Source organism: Labeo rohita, chromosome 23 (assembly GCF_022985175.1).
Source record: "Labeo rohita strain BAU-BD-2019 chromosome 23, IGBB_LRoh.1.0, whole genome shotgun sequence".
Lineage (NCBI taxonomy): Eukaryota > Metazoa > Chordata > Actinopteri > Cypriniformes > Cyprinidae > Labeo > Labeo rohita.
In genome coordinates this window covers 3,419,560-3,439,887 of record NC_066891.1, presented here as the reverse complement: position 1 = coordinate 3,439,887, position 20,328 = coordinate 3,419,560, and the positions used below count along the sequence as shown (strand labels likewise).

At 34.8% G+C, this 20,328-nt stretch overlaps 1 protein-coding gene across 3 annotated transcripts in view; it reads right to left on the bottom strand.

Annotated features, from left to right (window-relative positions):
- The window catches only part of dlgap4a (discs, large (Drosophila) homolog-associated protein 4a), a 190,207-nt gene that overhangs the window by 121,342 nt on the left and 48,537 nt on the right, over nt 1–20,328 (bottom strand). For all 3 annotated transcript variants that reach the window (XM_051095940.1, XM_051095939.1, XM_051095941.1), the window contains one exon: nt 18,707–18,807. The gene's annotated coding sequence lies outside the window, so the exon portion shown is untranslated. The remainder of the gene's footprint in view (nt 1–18,706; nt 18,808–20,328) is intronic.

Below are 20,328 nucleotides of genomic sequence, written 5' to 3'. Positions count from 1 at the left end.
ATAAAATAAAATAAAATAAAATAAAATAAAATAAAATAAAATAATAATAAAATAATAAAATGCAGGAATTGAGGAAAATAAAACAGAATTTGGGGAAAAATAGAAAGAGTTTCATAGAGCCCCAAAAATATATATAAATAATATAAATATAAATAAATAATAATTAAATAATAATAAAGTGACATGTCCTGAAGCCTTATGGTAAAGTTATGTTTTTAATTGTGATGCCAATAATGTCAAATCCCAAACAACCTTAACACTACTAAAAAGACACTTCACCTTTTTTATTAAATTAAACCGTGTCATTTAATTTTGGAGTGAAATGTGGCCTGCATATAAATGTCTTTAATCATGATGTTAATTAGTCCCATGAGGACGAGCGGCGTGTGTTAACCTACACATCTATGAATCAGTCTCAGTCATCTGTGTTTTTCTGACTCGCGTCTTTCTTTTTCATTTGGTTTTCAGAGCAGGTTTGGTTTAGTGGTCAAGCCGTAGGCCGAAGCAGGTGCGCGACACGTTTCGCATCACGTTGCATCAGGTTTCATCAGCCAGAGACCAACGTGAGATTCACAAGAGACTTCGCTGCCACATACAATCCAGCCCCAATAATGAAATGTCTTGCTCTGAGATTACAACACTAAAACATGTACAAAAACCTGCATATTCTGTCAAATACAGTAAAAATAAAAACTACTGCAGCACGTTTGTAAATCATGTGCATGAGGAGCTCAGTGTGCTTGATTACGGTTCACGCCAGTAATGGGCTTCAGAGGCACGGCCAAACAAAGCAAAGAAACACGCCAGGAGTGTGTGATAGCAGATCAGAAACAACACCATCCAGTTCCAAACGCGCATCAGCCGGACAGGCCCTCAGGTTGTGCGGATCAATGACGTTTGGCACGTCCCGGACTCTTCAGGATCTGGACTCACTCAGCGCTGGCACCGAACACAGCCGGATCTGGAGCCTCATCTGCCAGCGTGCTTGGCATCGTCCTATGCATTTACAAGTCTTAAAGGGACAGCGCACCCAAATCAAAACTATCGCCAGAGGCACAAACTCACAAGTCTTCGCTAAAAAAGTCTGGTTTAACTTGAAGAAATTATGAAAGAATTATACTACTGTTACACACATGCACACGGGAATATTCTTTTCACAGTAATAGTAGTAATAGAAAAATTATTAAAACTTTATTTTTTATGAATATATATATTTTTTAATCAATTTGTATTCCATATGTTAATTTTAGCAATAACCTGGAAGTATTAGTTCTTTTTTAAAAAGATCAATTAAATTATTAATATTTAATGCCTTCCTCTGATTACCAGTTTTTTTTTAATGTATGTATTAAATCATAAATAAAAAAAGAAATGGAATTTCCTTAATAAATAAATGAATGAATAGGGCCCTGTTTTTTAATTACTTTTTAATAATTTTTAATTATTATTTGTTATAATTTAAAACTTAATACATTATTACATTTTATTAATTGAAATTTCAATAAATTACAAAAGTTTTATTTTTTCAATTAATTAGATAAGTTTTTTAATTGTTAAAATTTAATTGAACCATCTATGAAATGGCATCTAAAAATTAAACAATGTAGGAGGGAAAAATAAAATAAAATAAAATATAATAAAATAAAATGTATAATTTTAATTATCATTTATTATAATTAAAAAGTATAATACTATTATTGTTTTTACTTTAATTGATTAGACACACTTTTTGATTATTAAAAATTATTTAATAAACCATAAAAACTGATAAAGTTAGCCAGAAAAATAAAAACGAAACCAGAAAAATAAAAATAGAAAAATGCAGATTTGGAAAAAATAAAACAGAATTTGGGAAAAAATAAAATTAGTTACATAGGGTCCTAAAAATGTAATTTTTATTATAATAATCAGTTTCTTTGTCTTTTAATAAATTGTATAAGTTTTAATTCTTTCAATTAATTAGATATGTTTTCTAATAACTAAAATTTAATTTTAACCATAAACCATAAAAACTGATCAGTTAAACCAGAGCAATGAAAATGGAAATTAAACCATAAAAATGGGAAAATACAGGATTTGGGGAAAATAAAGCAAATTTTGGGGGGAAAAAATGTAATTTTTGTTATAATAAACAGTTTTAGTTTTTTGTTTTTTTTTGTCTTTCAATTAAGTTGTATTATTTCAATTAATTAGATGTGGCTTTTAATGAGTAAAATTTATTTTAACCATCCAGAAATTTAAATCCAGTAAAATGAAATTTAGGGGAAATTAGGGGAAATTTAGGGAGAAATAAAATAAAATAAAATAAAATAAAATAAATAGATAGCTTTACATGAGGAACAGACCAAAATGAAGTTATTGATCACTGAAAATCTTCCTCATTGGAAGTAAACAAACATTTAAAAGTACACATCTCTTATTTTTTGATGAACTGTTTGATCCTGTGCTGCTACAACTCTCAAAACTGCCTGTCAATCATCTAAAAAATAGAAAATCCACTTTTTAGACACTTCATATATACTCTGTGGAAAAAACTGAAACATGAAACATCAGCCCGAAGCGTTTACAGCGCATCAGAAACTCACGAGGGAATGAAAGAGTTTCGATTACAACACATCTGCTGCCTCGCAGGAAAAACCCTCCAGAATCGGTCTGATTAACAGGAATCGTTTAAAAACTACAGATGAAAGTGATCTGAGAGGGATAAAGTTCAGTTAATAATGCAAATGATGTCAGATTAATATCCTGCATGATAGAAAAACCATCAATATTTCAGAGCTCCTCACACGGCGCAGTTACTGCAGCACGTCAGATTACTCTGTGCACACCATCACAGGCAAATCTCTTCACAGGTCAGTGGAGAAAGCCGCATTCATATTTATGCCAGAGAAGGAAAACAAATCTTTTGAAACGGCCTCCTTTACCCGGCGGCCTGATGCAGTACAATGCATTCTGGGTAATTAAACAGCCGAGCACCAGTCGTGCACGGAGAGAAAAAGAGCCGGAGGCCTGATGACGTTCCACATGAGTGACAGAAATAATGTGTGCTACGTTCATAAAAAATATTAATATATCACACTGTAATTCATATATCACGTGTAATTCTATTACCGCGCACACTTACTCTTAAAGGGACCACAGCATAAATATTTTAGATTGCCTCTGACATGCAAAATCAAAATTTAGTTTTTTTATGGACACTGAAAAGCTTCCATTTCTTTTTCCAATTAAATAATGCACCAATGGTGTTAATGCATCATTCTTGTAATGTGACTTCAAAATGCATACATGCACTGCATGCATTATATGGACTACTTCTATGGTGATTTTACATTCTTAAAGTCCACTTCCAGAACAACAATTTACAAATAATTTACTCACCCCCTTGTCATCCAAGATGTTCATGTCTTTCTGTCTTCAGTCGTGAAGAAATGATGGTTTTTGAGGAAAACATTTCAGGATTTTTCTTCATATAATGGACTTCAGCTGTGCCCCCGATTTTGAACTTCCAAAATGTAGTTTAAATGCAGCTTCAGAGGGCTCTAAACGATCCCAGCCGAGGAAGAAGGGTCTTATCTAGCGAAACGATCAGTCATTTTTTTCGAAAAATAATTTTTTTTATACTTTTTAACCACAAAAGCTTGTGTAGCACAGACGCTGGGATGCGTGTTCTTGAATGATTCGTTCATTTTGAAAGGATCTTTAATGTGACTCGGGAAGAACGAGTCGTCTCGGGGAGTGATTCGTTCATGTGCAACATCCTATTAGATTCTGTAACTGGAATCTTATTTTGGTAAAATAATTAACATTTTGCAGATTCTAAAAGGGGATGTAAACTTTTGACCTCATATATATATATATATATATAGTATGTTTTTCGACTAGCTTAGCTCACTTAGCTTGGCAATGTCCTCCTATTAATTATTAGGATGCTATTAATATTAATATTAAAGATCCTCATTAGTAGGCATTTTAAGTAACACTGTGCCGGAGGGCAAACGTCTGAGGTCACGTCTGGCTTGTTTACGTGATTCATTGTGCTCTGAAGGAGCACAATGAATAAATGATAAGTAATAAATGAAACTGTAATACGCCTGTGACTGGCGGGCAAATGAAAGGTTTAAAGAGGGTGACAGCATGACCACAGCCCCCAAAATGATGAATGAGAGCTTGAGATTCATTCGCTGATGGAGTTAAAGAAATCCGTTGTGACCAGAGGACCGTTGAATTCAATCAAAGGGCCGTAACAGCAGAGACGTGTGTGTGTGTGTATGCAAGCACACACCTCCACAAACACACGAAATGTGCTGATGACGCAGCGAGAAGGGCCACAATGAAAATTAAGATTAAAAGAGATCTTTAGCATGTCATGAATTATTCATGATGCCGGGCAGGGCGCCAGGTTTACCACCGCTTTGTCTCAGAGAGACAGCTGGATTCAGATACGAGGAACAACAGTCGATGAACAAACACAAAACATGCTTGAACATGCAACATACAACTAAAGCTGAACAGCTGGCATTTGTGACTGAAAACTACTCCGTGTGACTATGAAAAAATATTTAGGAGCACCATGTGCGACTGAACCCATCAGCATATTTGTGTTTGCGTTTCAAAGGTTGAGTAATGTATGATAGACATATCACATGAATCCTTTCATAAACAGTGTAGAGAGTGTAAATAAGTGATTCATTGTGCAGTGTAAAGAGCTTTGCTGATTATAATGGAACATTGTGAGATCATGATGATGAGTGAAAATGATTTTTAAGGGAGTTTATAAATGAGATATGTGACCCTGGATCACAAAACCAGTCATAAGTGTCAATTTTTCAAAATTGAGCTTTATACATCATCTCAAAGCTGAATAAATAAGCTTTCTATTGATTTATGGTTTGTTAGGATAGAACAATATTTGGCCGAGATACAACTATTTCAGTATATGGAATCTGAGGGTGCAAAAACATCAAAATATTGAGAAAATCGCCTTTAAAGTTGTCCAAATTAAGTTCTTTGCAATGCATATTACTAAACAAAAATTAAGTTTTGATATATTCACAGTAGAAATTTACAAAATATCTTCGTGGAACATGATCTTTACTTAATTTTCTAATGATTTTTGGCATAAAAGAAAAAGCTATAATTTTGACCTATACAATGTATTTTTGGCTAATGCTACAAATATACCCCAGCGACTTAAGACTGGTTTTGTGGTCCAGGGTCACGTATTGATTTAATACAACAGTTAAATAAACAAGAAGTCAATAAGTGACTTTGTCATTGTCTGACTATAACACTACTGCCTGATTTTGATTTCATCATCAAAAATAGTTTAAAAATTACAACTGAGCCGCTGCGCATGTCCATTCAAACACAGCGGTGTTTCGTTTATGAAAGGACGTGCATTTTTAAACAAATCTAAATTAAATCAATGATTTAATTTCCCATTCATAAAGTCAGTCAACTTGCCTTATTCCTGAATAAATCAGCAGTTCGAATGAATCAAATGAAATGATATGATTCAGTAATTAAATCAGTGACTTGCTGCCACCTGCTGGCAGATTTAGTTTGATTTTTAAAGTATCTTTTCAGTTATTTAATCATTTAATATTTCTGTATTCAAAATGTTATATTTAAAACATTAATCTCAACATGAATTTATGAATTTGATTGCACTCAAGCCACCACTGAGCCTCATTAAACATGAAAATACACCTACAAGACACTTCTGTGTTGTGTGCCACCTCTGTAATACACATTAATATTGTTAATACTGATTTCATTTGATTGGTAACTTATTCCACTTGCTCCGATTCTGTTGTTATAATTAGAAATTTTAAAAAGCGTAAAAAATATAATAATAAAAAAAAGACATAAAAGATGACATACTTTTAATAAAGTTAGAAAAATGCCACTACAAAGGTAAACACAAAATTCCCCTGTAAATCACTTTAAGGAGTCAAATATCATCTTGTAATGTAAAGGCTAATTTATTTTTTATCAGATTTTTAAATGATTGATTAGAATTATTGATTATTGCTCCTAAAATTTTGACTGTGCTCCTAAAAAGAAAAGCAAGCGTAGAGCCCTTGTCGTGTTGAGTCATATATTCATATATCCGTGCTTAATGCTTAATCGTGCTTGAAAAATCAATTACATAAATTAAAAATATATATTTTAAATAAACAGTAATGCTCTTATCTAATCAGAAGTGAGGACGAGGTAACAGGAAGTGAAGGTGTCCCTCAGGTCGTCTGCAACTCCAGCCAAGTGATGTCAATGAGTTTACATCATGCAGGATTATTGTCCAAGTCTCGCTTACATTTCATTGAGCTCATCCTCCTCCATCTGCACAAAGCCGCGCAATAAATCACTGTGACGAGAGCAGCAGAGCAGATATATAACGTCTGGATATCAGAGGACAAAGCGGCTCTACGACATTCACTTCTGACAGCAGAAGAGAAATACTGAGTCATGGAAAAATACAGAATGAGACGCTTCCTAAACAATGAAGACAATGATCAACATCTTATTAAGGGATGCAATGTAAACTTGCTGCATTAATACAACACTTTGGTCACCATTAAATACTGAGTATCCAGCAAGATATACATCGCTGTTTAAAAGTTTGGAATCAGTAATAAAAATACAGAATATTATGAAATATTTTTGCAATTTAAAATAGCAGTTTTCTATTGTAATATACTTTAAAATATAATTTATTCCTTTGATGGCAAAGCTACATTTTCAGCATCATTACTCCAGTCTTCAGTGTCACATGTTCCTTCAGAAATCATTATAATATTATGATCTGCTTAAGAAACATGATTGATTATTATCAATGAAAAAACAGTTGTGTTGCTTACTATTATTTTGGAACCTGTGAAAAAAATAGCATTTATTCAAAACAGAAATAATTTTTTTATCAATATACAGTTGAAGTCAAAAGATACACCTTGCAGAATCTGCAAAATGGTAGTTATTTTACCAAACTAAGAGGGATCATACAAAATGCATGTTATTTTTTATTTAGTACTGACCTAAATAAGATATTTCACATAAAAGATCTCTAAATATAGTCCACTAGAGAAAATAATAGTTGAATTCATAAAAATGACCCCATTCAAAAATTTACATACGCTTGATTCTTAACAACACAGCTGTGGTTCAAATGCTCACTGATTCTTCAGAACTTCAGAAATCAGAGTAAATTTAACTTATTTTGTTTTCTGTGGAACATGTAAGTATCTTCTGTTGCTTCTGAAATGAGAAGTCCACTTCCAAAATAATGTTCACATATATACACATATAATGTTCACCCCCTTGTCATCCAAGATGTTCATGTCTTTCTTTCTTCAGTCGTAAAGAATTTTTTTGAGGAAACATTTCAGCATTTTTCTCCAATCCTGAAGAATCCTGAAAAAATATCACAGGTTCCAAAAAAAAATATTAAGCAGCACAACTGTTTCCAAAATTGATAATCAGCATTTTAGAATAATTTCCGAAGAATCATGTGACACTGAAGACTGGAGTTTGATTACAGGAATAAATTCTATTTTAAAGTACATTAAAATAGAAAACCACAATTTTAAATTTTTTATCAAATAAACACAGCCTTGATGAGCAGAAGAGGCTTCTTTAAAAAACATTAAAAATCGTACTGATTGTGAAGTTTTGAATGGCAGTGTATATATTTAGAAATTCTGTATATTTAATTTTCTCACAAGGATTTTAAAATATGTGTTTGTGTATTTAGAAAAAACAAATGACAAAAATCAAATGATGATGAGGATGACATCAGCTCTGCAGGGAAAGGAAGTGTTGACACTGGTTTCTGAGGTGGACGGCTTCTTCGAAACATTATTAGCAGTGGTAAACACACAGTGCTGTATCTCAGCTGGATATTGAGTCTCTGCCTCAGTCTGACCTCAATATCTCACACACACAGAAAGAGAGAGAAAGAGAGCTGCGTTGTATTAGCCAGGCTGCTGTCATCTCTGCCGCTCACATCACTAATATGAGCAGAACCACACTTATACAGAAACCCATTTACTGATCTAAAGAGTGACGTGATGTTAATACAGTCTGAAAGAAAATTGATTCAAAATAATGGAACAATCACGTAATGTTCATTACCTGCCCTGACTCGGATTCAGCCCATGTGACTCATCTCTCCTCCAATCACAATGCTCATTTGCATTTCCATCCTGTCACTGCTCTAAATTGAGCAAGAGTGGACAAAACATTTAAAGCTGAAGTTTTAAACACTGACAATAATCTGAAATGTTTCTTGAGGAGCAAATCAGCTTATTAGAACGACTTCTGAAGATCATGTGACACTGAAGACTGCCAATAAAAATCACAGCAATAAATCACATTTTACAATATATTCACAACGGCTTTCATTTTGGGGTGTACTGTCCCTTTAAGACACCCCAGCATATTAAATGTACCATCACTGTCGTTCACATCAAAATATGCCATCCACTCTGACTGAGCTCCATTATGATGCTGTATTGAGTGCATTTGAATAACACATGAATGAAATCCTGACAGTCGACAGATTTCTTTGACAAGCATTTATATGAACCACCAGCTCGTCAATGCCATTCCAGCACAAACGGCGAGATTTGTTTAATATCGATTCCCCGATGTTAAGCATTGGTCGCTTAGGAAGTCAGTTGGAGGAGGAAGGAAAGCAAAATAGGGCTTGTTTTTCACATCTGGGAACTTCTTTTGTGGTTCTTTGTATCCGTTTTAATTCATGCTATATAAAAACCAGTGAGGGGAAAATGACAGAGACCCTCTGAACTGTACGTTCAGCCCACATTAATGCGGTAAACCCACAGCGCTCTTCATATCTAATGTTGGTCACGTCTTAAATCTGAGTCTGAATTATGAATCCGGGGTCTCTGGTGATCTTTAATTTAACATGAAGCGGGAGTCTGTCAGAGGATGTCAATCAACCACGGCTGAGCCAATCACAGCACGCGCGCATCCATATTCATGTACGGGACGCTTCAGAAACTCACACGCGCATCTGAGTGTCAGGGCTTCTCTTTGAAGCCGCCGTGTGTCGGTCGCTGTGATGCTGGAGCGTGTGAGGCGCGCTGAGGCACTCTGATACAGGATGTTCCTCATGGAGCAGGTTTTGACTCCACAACTGCTGCAACAAACAGCAAGAAATCCAAACCAAAGTGGCACTGTGAAGTTCAGAGGTTTAAGTGCATGAACACACCATCTCTCTCTCTCTCTCTCTCTCTCTCTCTCTCTCTCTCTATCTATCGTTCTTTCATTCATTCTTTCTACCTACTGTTCGTTCATTTGCTTGTTCATTCGTTCATTCATGCATTTTTTCTATCTATCAATTGTTGGTTTGTTCATTTATTAATTCTATCTGTCTATCTATCTATCTATCTATCTATCTATCTATCTATCTATGTATCTATCTGTCTATCTATCTATCTCTCTGTCTATCTGTCTATCCTTCTATTGTTCTTTCTACCTATTGCTCGTTCATTTGCTCGCTCATTCATTCATGCTTTCTTTGTGTCTATCAATTGTTTATTTGTTAATTCTGTCTATCTGTCTATCTATCTGTCTATCTACCTATCTATCTATCTATCGTTCTTTCATTCATTCTTTCAACCTATTGTTTGTTCGTTTGTTCGCTCGTTCATTCATTCGTGCGTTCTTTCTATCTATCAATTGTTTGTTCATTTGTTTATTAATTCTATCTCTCTCTATCTATCGTTCATTCATTCGTTCATTCATTCATTCGTTCATTTGTTCATTAATTCAATATCTATCCATCTAACTATCCATCCATCCTTCCATCCTTTCTATCTATTGTTTGCTTGTTTGTTTGCTTGTTCATTCACTCATTCTTTTGTTCATTTTTTCTGTTTTATGTTATTTGTTCAATCATTTGTTCATCTATCTATCTATCTATCGTTCATTCTTTGTATTTACTATTCAATAATTCGTTTGTTTGCTCGTTCATCGATTCATTGAGTCATTCTATTCAATTCAAATGTATTTGTATAGTGCCTTTCACGATACATATCGTTGCAAAGCAACTTTACAGCAAATTAATGTTTTTACAAAATATTTAGTAGTAGCTTACTAGTGGTGACTATGTCAATCTACCTTTCTATCTATCCTTTCTACTGTTTTTGTTCATTATTTCTACTATTGTTCATTTGTTTGTTCATTCATTAGTTTGTTCTTTCTATCATTCGTCCATCCATCCATCCGAAAATGTGTTTGTTCATTCTATCTATTGTTCATTCTTTATATTGTTTGTTTGTTCACTCTTTTTATTATCATTTGTTCGTTCATGTGTTTGTTCTTTCTATCACTCTTTTATTCATTTGTTCATTTTAACCATCCAGCTATCAATATGAAAAATCACAGTTTGTCTTGACAAAATTTTCTTGTGATTTTCTTCAAATTTTCATTTATTTAAATTTTATTTCAATAAATTGGCAAGCCTGCATCTTTTTTGGTACCTCAATTAAAATCAAATTCAGGAAGGGATTTGACATTTTTAAGGCATTATTAGTTCAACTGTGAATGACACATATGTCAATCTCCCTGGCAACGCCCTGACAACCACCCAGTACAATTAGCAACTGCACAGCAACAACAGTCCACCCTCAGCGTACTTGCATTGTGGTGCTGAGTTTAGCTCAGCTAAGTAAGGCTCACAAATTCTTCATAAAATTCTACAAGAAATGATACATTTGTGCTATCATTCAAATCTCCCAGCATACCTTTCAGTTTGTTTTTCCTCTGGCATAAACTTGAGCAAAATGAGGGTGATTGGGCCAGGAAATTTTACTGTTATGTAACATGCTAAGAGTGCAGTCTATATCTGCATTTACAGTATATCTCTAAAAACCATCACATACTGTACACACTAAACAGAGCAATGTGAATGAGAGATATGCAAGCAATACTCCTCCGTAATAATTGCAGCCAGAAAAACTGCAGGAATTAATCTGCAATCCTAAACACCGCGTGGGAGTTCGATCGATCCGGTATTGACAACGTCTAAACAAAAGTTAAAGAGCATGTTCTCTGCTAAGACGCTAAGAGCCTTAGTCATGTCCTCTGCCATGAGCTATTCAAACAGTCAAACGCTAATGTGTGTGTTTATGTGGCGGTTCTGCTGAACGCAAGCATGCGGTGTTAATCTGCTGTCGTTCTTATCCGAAGCTGGTGAATCATTTTGCCTGAGGATGAAGTACAGAGGACATCCACACTGACAATGACATCCCGTAATACCAGTCACACTGTTTCTGTCCAGCACAAACACACAGCTGGATACAGAGATAAGTGGTGTTTGCTAAGACATAACCTGTCCCGCACCATTGGCTCTACAGACGCCAATGATTCCTCAAATCAAGTGTGCTGTTGAGGAGAATGTGCTGATACTTTACTAAGTGATCAAATGCAGCTTTTTCACCTGCTGGACCAGAAAACAGAAGAAATCCCACGGATGCACATTGAAGAAGGAACATGAGCCAGAGACCAGAAGATCACAGGGATGCGAGAACTAGTTCATGCAAGACAAATGACTCAGAAAACCTAGAGTTTATGCACAAAATGAGCATGAACACCCCATAAGACCCTAGGAATCACATAGCGAAATGAAGCAAAACAAAACAAGCAAAACACACCCAGGACACCCAAGCAACTGTATATAAACCATGCAGTCAAACAGTCATAAAACTCTAAAAACTGTCTGCAGGCAAGTATGCTGACATGTTGCGCTACGGCATCCAGAGTTCGAATCCCTACTCGAAGACCCTTCCCGATACCGCTCCGACCTCGCTTCCTGTCTGTTCACCTATCATAATAAATGCAAAAAAATAAAATAAAAAACCCTAGAAACTGCATAGCAACGCACTTAAAAACTCCCAGATCACCCTACCAACTGTATTGAAATTAACATCTTCACAACCACGTAAAAAATGTGGGTAAACTCTTGGGATGCAACAATACAGTTAGTCCACGGTTCAATACATACCTCAGTTTTTAACCATGGTTTTCAGTTCAGTTCTTATAGCTTGCCACATCAGTGTTGTTGTTTTTTTGCATCTAATTAACAACAAAATACTCCCGTAAACCTCTGTACACTGGAAGAAGCGTAGATTATTATATGTCTGCTTCTTTTGAGAGAGGTATTATTTTTCAGATTTTTACACAAAATAGAATGGGTTTCATTCATACTGGAAGAGGGCGCCCTCGTGCAGGAAATCCACATATGTGTCAAAGAGATAACACTGATGATGTTCCAGCCAGGAAATCTCTAATATGGACAAAGGCATTGCTTTTGCTGTAACCAAATAAAAACAAGATATAACGTTAAACGTTTTGAATGATGAAATGTAAGGACAAAAAACACTCATGGTAATCTATGGTTTATCTGTGTTCTTCAAGCCATCTTGGGTATTTTCATACTGATTAAGTATATTTGTAAGCCATTGCTAATCAGCATACAGTATAAAATATATCGTCTGCCTCATTCTATGATAAGAATCCACATCAGATCACAAAAGGAAATTATTTCAAACACTCGACTGATGCTGTGAAGTAAAAATAAGTTATAATGTTCTCTTTTGTTGGACAACAAGTTTAGAAAGGCTTATCATTGAATTTTATTAGAAGGGAAGATGCTCTGCAAGTGTTGCTTTTTCAAATATAAACAGGGAGGCGTTTCCTCATCTCAGCATGTGGAATCACGGGTACACACACAGAGCAAATAAACAAGGAAATTATTTATATGCAAAACCGAAAAAATGCAATTCACAAGCACGTATTGAACCGTGAATGTCTTACCGAACGGTTCAATATTATATTGAGTACTGTGACATCCCTAGTAAACACTAATAACACCCTAGGAACAACATCTTAGCAACCACATGAACATTAAACAGTCGTAACGCCATAGATACTGCATAGCAACACACTAATTAAAACACCACAACACACTAGTATCTGTAAATAAATGAATATCTTAGCAACCACATAAACACCCTAGGAAAAATGTGCTTAAATGTGGAGTGACAAGCCTGTTTACTTTAGCTGCATTGCTCCGCTAAACTTGCTAACTAGCGTGTTAATAGGAAAGGCGATCGCAAAGATTCATAAAAAAACCTTATATTCACTGCTGCTTTAAGTGAAGCTGGATCACAAATGATTTGCGTGAACATAGACGCATTTATGTAGATCGGGAGGCGCATTCCCTTCACAAACAAACGTAATCTACTGCATCTTCAGCGGCTCAGATGTCGGGAGTAAGTGACGACCACTGTGTTCATTATTACAACAGCAACACAACACCTCAATCGGAGATATTGTTGTCTAACTTACATCCCTGCTCTGGCATCCAAACAATGGAGATCAGACTGTTACAGCTGACAGGTCTGAGGTAAGATGCTCATGTCAATCAACTATCGTGTGAGCGGGCTCTGTTGGTGTGACGCCACACTGACAGGCATCTGAGAATGGCTCGATTTGAAAAAAGGAATATTATTTTTACAGATTAATTAAAAAACACTGCATGGATTTTTATTATTATAGAGTAATGTGTACATACACTGCCAACATACATTAATGTTCAAACAACATGTAAAAGTGAACTTTGCATCTGATGACCCCTTTAACAACCACATAAAAATGTGTTTAAACAGACATAACACTCTAGAAAATTCATAGCAACACACTAAAAACACCCGGAACACCCTAGCAACAGTACAGGAAAGAGTATCTTAATAACAACTGTATAAAATGTGTGCTTAAACACACATGACACCATAACTGCATAGAAAACAAGCTAAAACTCTGAACACCAAAACACTGACAAACACTAATTGTGACACGTACTACACTCACATTTTCTTCAGAAACATAAAAATCACGCTATTTTGGCGTGTTTTTACAAGTACATAGACTCAAAGACTCAAGCAAATTAAAATATTGTAAAATGAACACAACCACAAATTCTGACACAACAGTTGTCCAAAAAATCAGAAGGAAAATCTTAGTTGCTGTGGATTTTCCATCAGGGTTGCTAACATGCTAACCAACAAATGCCACAACCACTATGTCATCAAAAATGCCAGTATCATACGTGAATGATGTAAATATGTGAGAGGAGCTCCTCCTCCAGAACTGCCTGAAGCGAGAGTGACGTTATTGTGAGAAATGACTCATCAGACAAAGCGACTTCAGTTCAGGTCATCAAGCTGAACCTACAGAAAGACTTTCATTAATCAGCCGCCTGTCACTCACCTACAGCCACACAGCATTTCATTTGCGCTTTCACTTCTGTTCGAGCTCAATGTCAATGGCCTTTCGGTTTTAAGGCACACAAGTCCTGGCTTTTTTTCACTAAATTCATAAGGAAGAATCTCTGTAAGACTCCTTACGTCAATATAACTCTTTTGGAGCTGTATATCATGACATTGTCATGTATAAATTACAGCAAGCCATTCACACCTGGGTTTGAAGACTTTCTTTCATGCTTTTTACACTACGAAATCTAAATTGTGGTTTGTAGCTTTTAGACCATGCCTGTTAGATTTAAGGTGGTCTAAAGAAATTAACTATTAGCTAAATCTGGCACATATGTATTATTAAACATTTTGTTTGATAAATGTGTATTTTATGTAAGCCCATTTCCACCACAGAATAAAATAAAAAGGTAATTGCGACTTTTTATCTCCGACTTTTTATCTTTTTTATTACTTTTTATCACAGTTCTGACAATTGCGAATTTACATCTCGCTTTTCTGACTTTTGTTTTCAGAATTGTGAGATACACATACAATTGTGAGATTTAAAGTCAGAATTGCAGGATATAAACATATAATTGCTAGAAATAAAGTCAGAATTGTGAGATATAAAGTTGCATTTCTGAGCATTTCTGAGTTTACATCTCCCAATTCTGACTTTTTTCTCAAAATTGTGATACATAAACTCGCAATTGCAAGTAATAAAGTCAAAATTGCAAGATAAACAAGCAAATCTGAATTTTCCTCAGAACTGTGTGATATAAAATCGCAATTTTCAAGATATAAAGAGATATAATCTTGCAATTGCAAGAAATAAAATTGCGAGAAATAAAGTCAGACTTGCGAGATATAAACTTGCAATTCTGACTTTATTTCTCAAAATTGTGATATATGAACTAGGGCTGGGCGATAATTCAATAACGATTGAATTAGAGTTTTTCAAGAGTTCAATAAATGTTCTATATAATTTTTTGTGCCAAAAGCACCACACGGACCGTTTATCCACTCAGACAAAAGTTCAAACTGCCGCGCTGCGAAAGCTCATTACACAAGATGCATTAATTGACCCGATGCGGCATGGATGTGCCTAGAAAAACCGACCACGTCACTTCCGTTATGAGCGCAATTGCTGCGCGCCTACATTTGAAATAACAAACTTGAGCACGCAAAACAGGTGATATGTGAACGGCTCCGTCACGTGAGCACTAAACAGCGCTGTGAGATCCAGTGTGAAACACTTGAATTTAGCGATGAACACAAATGACTCTGTGATTCAAATGAGTTTAAAGCTGTGTGCAACGAGACAGTCAGAAGGCTTTTCAGTCTACACATCGTCATCATTTACCATGGATTTACTGTAGTAACACTCACTGCACCATGATATTGTGGCAGCAATGTGGTATATTCACATTGAATTTTATTACAGGAGTAATGGTATATAATTATAGTATGTATGTATTTGTGATTAAGCTATAGCATGTGCATTTATACTGAATATTTTTAGACTACCGTTTTTCATACAAATAGGCTACCTATAAAACCAGTTATATTTTTACCATGGTATTGAGGTACCATTATGTTTTAGCAAACAAAGGGGAATGTACTATTAAAATTAAAACATGGAAGAAATGTTGTGTGATTATAGGATTCACATTTAAATGGTATTTTTGCGGTGTAATATTTACAGATACTAGTCCACATTGCGGTTTGATTTAAGTGTAATGACCTACTTTTAATTAATCCATTCAAACTTTGACAAATTCCGTTACATTCCACGTTATTCAGTAAATTCCATTTTTTTTAACTGGATTCTGCGATTCTGTCCGTCATTTGAAGCCAGAGTCTGTGCAGTAGCGTTGTGAGGTGGAGCCGCGGTATCAAAGTCTCACCCAAACTCCTGCAGACCCAACTGCAAGATCACAATCATGACAGCACACCCCATTTTTATAGCATCAAATAATGAACACTTAAACATAAATTAGCATAATAAGAACTACCTCAAATGACCGAAACCATCTTGGGAAAAAAATTATTTGAACACCACTAAAAACATAAAGTGATTATATTAAAAAAAACATTAAAAACTTTGATCTGACATGTTCAGATCACTCAACCAGAACAACAATTTTAAAGCACTAAAGACAAATAAACTGTAAGGTAGTCAACCTTACAATTGCTTACTTACAGTCATCTCACAGTACAACCCCAAACCCACAGTGCGCTAACCAACACAAACCCTGTAAAGTTGTAGTTTCCGACTGAAAGTTATTGGCAAAGTTAAAGACGCCACTCCCATCAAAGTGATGAAACTGCAGCGGCGGTGGTTTTGCCTCACTGGAGGTCACTCATCGGCGTTATGACATCATAAATCTGAGCGGGAGCGAGCGGCAGAGCGCATCGCCAGCTGATGAACTATTGGCAGACGGCCCATCAATCTGCACACAAATCTCCATGTTTGACTCTTCATATACAAGACCGGCCCCCAAGGGCCCCTCATTCAATCTCACCAATGCTATAGAAGCACCCAGAAAAAAATGAGCATGTCACGAAGCTCTTTGGAGGTTAAATCAAATTGGCTTTTGTTGACTATGTTGCGCACGTGCACATGCTTGCGGTTAGGGGACGTTCTATAGATGAATTCGTTTATATTCCACCGGCAGTCATTTATCTTTTCGACAACAAAGTCTGAGCTCGGAGCCTTGAAATCACATGGACTCGTGCATGCATAAACCAGAGCCGGTTTGCCGTTTCTAGTCCAGATTTGAGCAGAAAGGCACGTCTGACAGGGTGCAAGACAAAGACCTCGTTTCATTATTGATTGAACAAGACTGCCAGAGCACAAACTTGATCTTCCCATTCTGAAGTACATTACGAATGCAGCAGATCAGCACAATCAAGGCCACTGCGCTGTGAAAGTGAACAATAACAAGCGGCAAAGGCACAAAGCTTGTGTTCAAATGCGAGCGCAGTCTCCACTGCAGCGTGCTGGAAAACAGCGGTTCTCAACTGGTGTGCCAAAATAGGTCATGGGTCTGCTCTGATGGGTCAAAATGCAACTAATACAAAATGCAACTAACCATAAAATGATGCACATTTAGGACAATAAAATAAGAATATCAATGTCTATCTTTTAGAAGGGTGGAGAAAACCCTTCTCATATTATTTGTTGTTGGCTACAATAACTAAAATGAAGTCGCTAATATTAATTAAAAAAACAGTTTAAGAAAATAGAACTCTATTACATGCAATTTTAGTTTTTACACACACACACACATACATATATATATACATATATTTAAAAATATTGGTATTTATTCACTTTACTTAAGTAATGAATTTCAGTAACAGTACACCACAAATAATGCATTTTAATAATCATCAATAATCATATATTACAACCTTATAATATATAAATATTGAAAACAAATGTTTTTACATATTAATATATATTTTTAAATATTTGTTGATATTTTTAAAATGTGTGTGTGTGTGTATGAATTTTAATTAACAATCATTTGAATTAAATAGTTTGAATAAATTCAAACTACAAATAATAAATTTCAATAATACATTTAATATTTAGTATAATAAATATATATAATCATTATTAAGACAATCTAAATATGTATTTAATATATAAAAATAATTTTTTTTTATAAAAATAAGTATTAGTTTGAATAATAAAAACATTCAATATTTCTATAATAATTTATTATATTGATATTTATTTTAATTACAATTATTGGTAATTTAAATTAATTAATTTTTTTTTATTACAGTTACTGCTAATTAAAATTCACACACACACACACACATATATATTTATGAATTTTAATTAATTATTTTAATTAAATAATTTGAATAAATTTAAACTACAAACATACAATACATTTCAATAATACATTAAATATTTAGTATAACAAATATGTATAATCATTATTAAGACACAATCTAAATATATATTTATAAAAATAAAAAAAAAGTATAATTTTAAATATTTGAATTATAAAAATATATTCAATATTTTTATACAAAATATTTGGATATTAATTATTTATTATATTGACATTTATTTACATTTTATTTAATTAACCACTACTTATATATTTCAACAATAACACATTTGATGTTTTTATACATTATATATTCTATAATTATATATTTAATAATTATTATACAATTATATATATATATATATATATATATATATATTACATTAGGAATATACATAATTTATTTTAATTAGCAATATTTTATTTAGTTAAGAAATTTCAATGATTTTAAACTACAAGTAATACATTTGTTTCAATAATAATGTGTTAAATGTGTTAATTCAGCACAAGCTGTAAAATCGGAGCCCTTTAGCAAAAACCAGTTGAGAACCACTTTAATAAACGTCTTCTTACCTCAGTCCGGATCTTTACATGCTCAGCATCACGTGAGATGGGTCGGACGGTCTGGTGCGCTCCACAAATACAGCGAAATCCTCCCAGTACTTTGTGTCATTCTGAAAGCAGACGACAGACAGACAGTGCAAATCAGAACCTCCATACTCCTTCACATTCATTTTTAAGCAGCTCAAGAGGATGAAATTAATCTTCACAGATAATTAGCCAGAATATAATACCACAATCAAGAGAGTAATGACTGACTAAATGTTCAGTGTTTGCATTGTTCGGCATTTCACCGACACAAAGCAAAGCACAAATATGTTTTTCACGCAACAGTTGCTCCCCTCAAAGAGCCACATGTAATAATTAGGGTGAGGAGTTTATTCAGATCCTAAATATGAGCAAAAGTGAAGCAATTTCAGATTCAGTCTAAAATAAACCTTCCTAAAACGAAACAAGATTGAACAATCTTCCAGACTAAATGTTTGTCTAATAGTGATTCTCCATTGACAATCATTTCAAGGTCTGGGAGACACTCAAATTGAGTTCAGGCAAAGCTTCCCGGGAGTCACCCAAAATTAATTCTGATCCTGTCCTGATTAAATATCCTTAAAACATTACCCTCAGGGATACAATTTGGGTTTTATTTCACCCAGGACTGAACCAAATGAATTCAGCAGCAGATTCAATAAACAAACTGATCCGATTCGCTCACTCAAATCTGATGAAAGCGAACGGAGAGCTTTCCTGTCCCCGAATACGGCCATTTTAATTCCGGGTTTGATCAATTACGCCTGTCACCAAAAAGAAACAATGCAATAAAGACGGGACCCGTATTTCATAAGCCAGTTGGTTTTGCTCAGAGCTGAATCTTTTGTACACAACAGTATTGAAAATGAAAGCCATAGTGCTCTAATATAACACCAGCATTAATCATCATAATTAAAATAGATCATAATTGAGTAGATTACAGTATCAGAGGCTGTTTTGCATGTGTACATTATATTTCAGTCCACATTAACTAATTAAAGATGCTTCAGCTCATTACTGTGGCACTAAACAGACACCAAATCAAAATCCAGCCAAATAAAAAACTATATAGGACACATACATGCAAACCACTAGCTCACCCAGATTTCATGCATCATTAGTCGCGGTATTGTGCCACATTGCTGTCATATTATATGCATGTTTAATTCTGCAAGAGGCATTCCGTTATGTCAGATATTGTGAAACAGGTTATTGTGGATTTTAAATCCAATTTTGCCACATTGGAAATTGAGGGTCAAGCCGAATGCTGGCCATGCAAGAACTGGGATGTTTTCAGCTTCCAGGAATTGTGTACAAATCCTTGCAACATGGGGCCATGCATTATCATGCTGCAACATAAGGTGATGGTCGTGGATGAATGGCACAACAATGGGCCTCAGGATCTTGCCACAGTATCTCTGTGCATTCAAAATGCCATCAATAAAATGCACCCGTGTCATTGTCCATAACATATGCCTGCCCATACCATAACCCCACCGCCACCATGGCCACTAGATCCACAACGTTGACATCAGCAAACCGCTCACCCACACGACACCATACACGCTGTCTGCCATCTGCCCTGTACAGTGAAAATTGGGATTCAT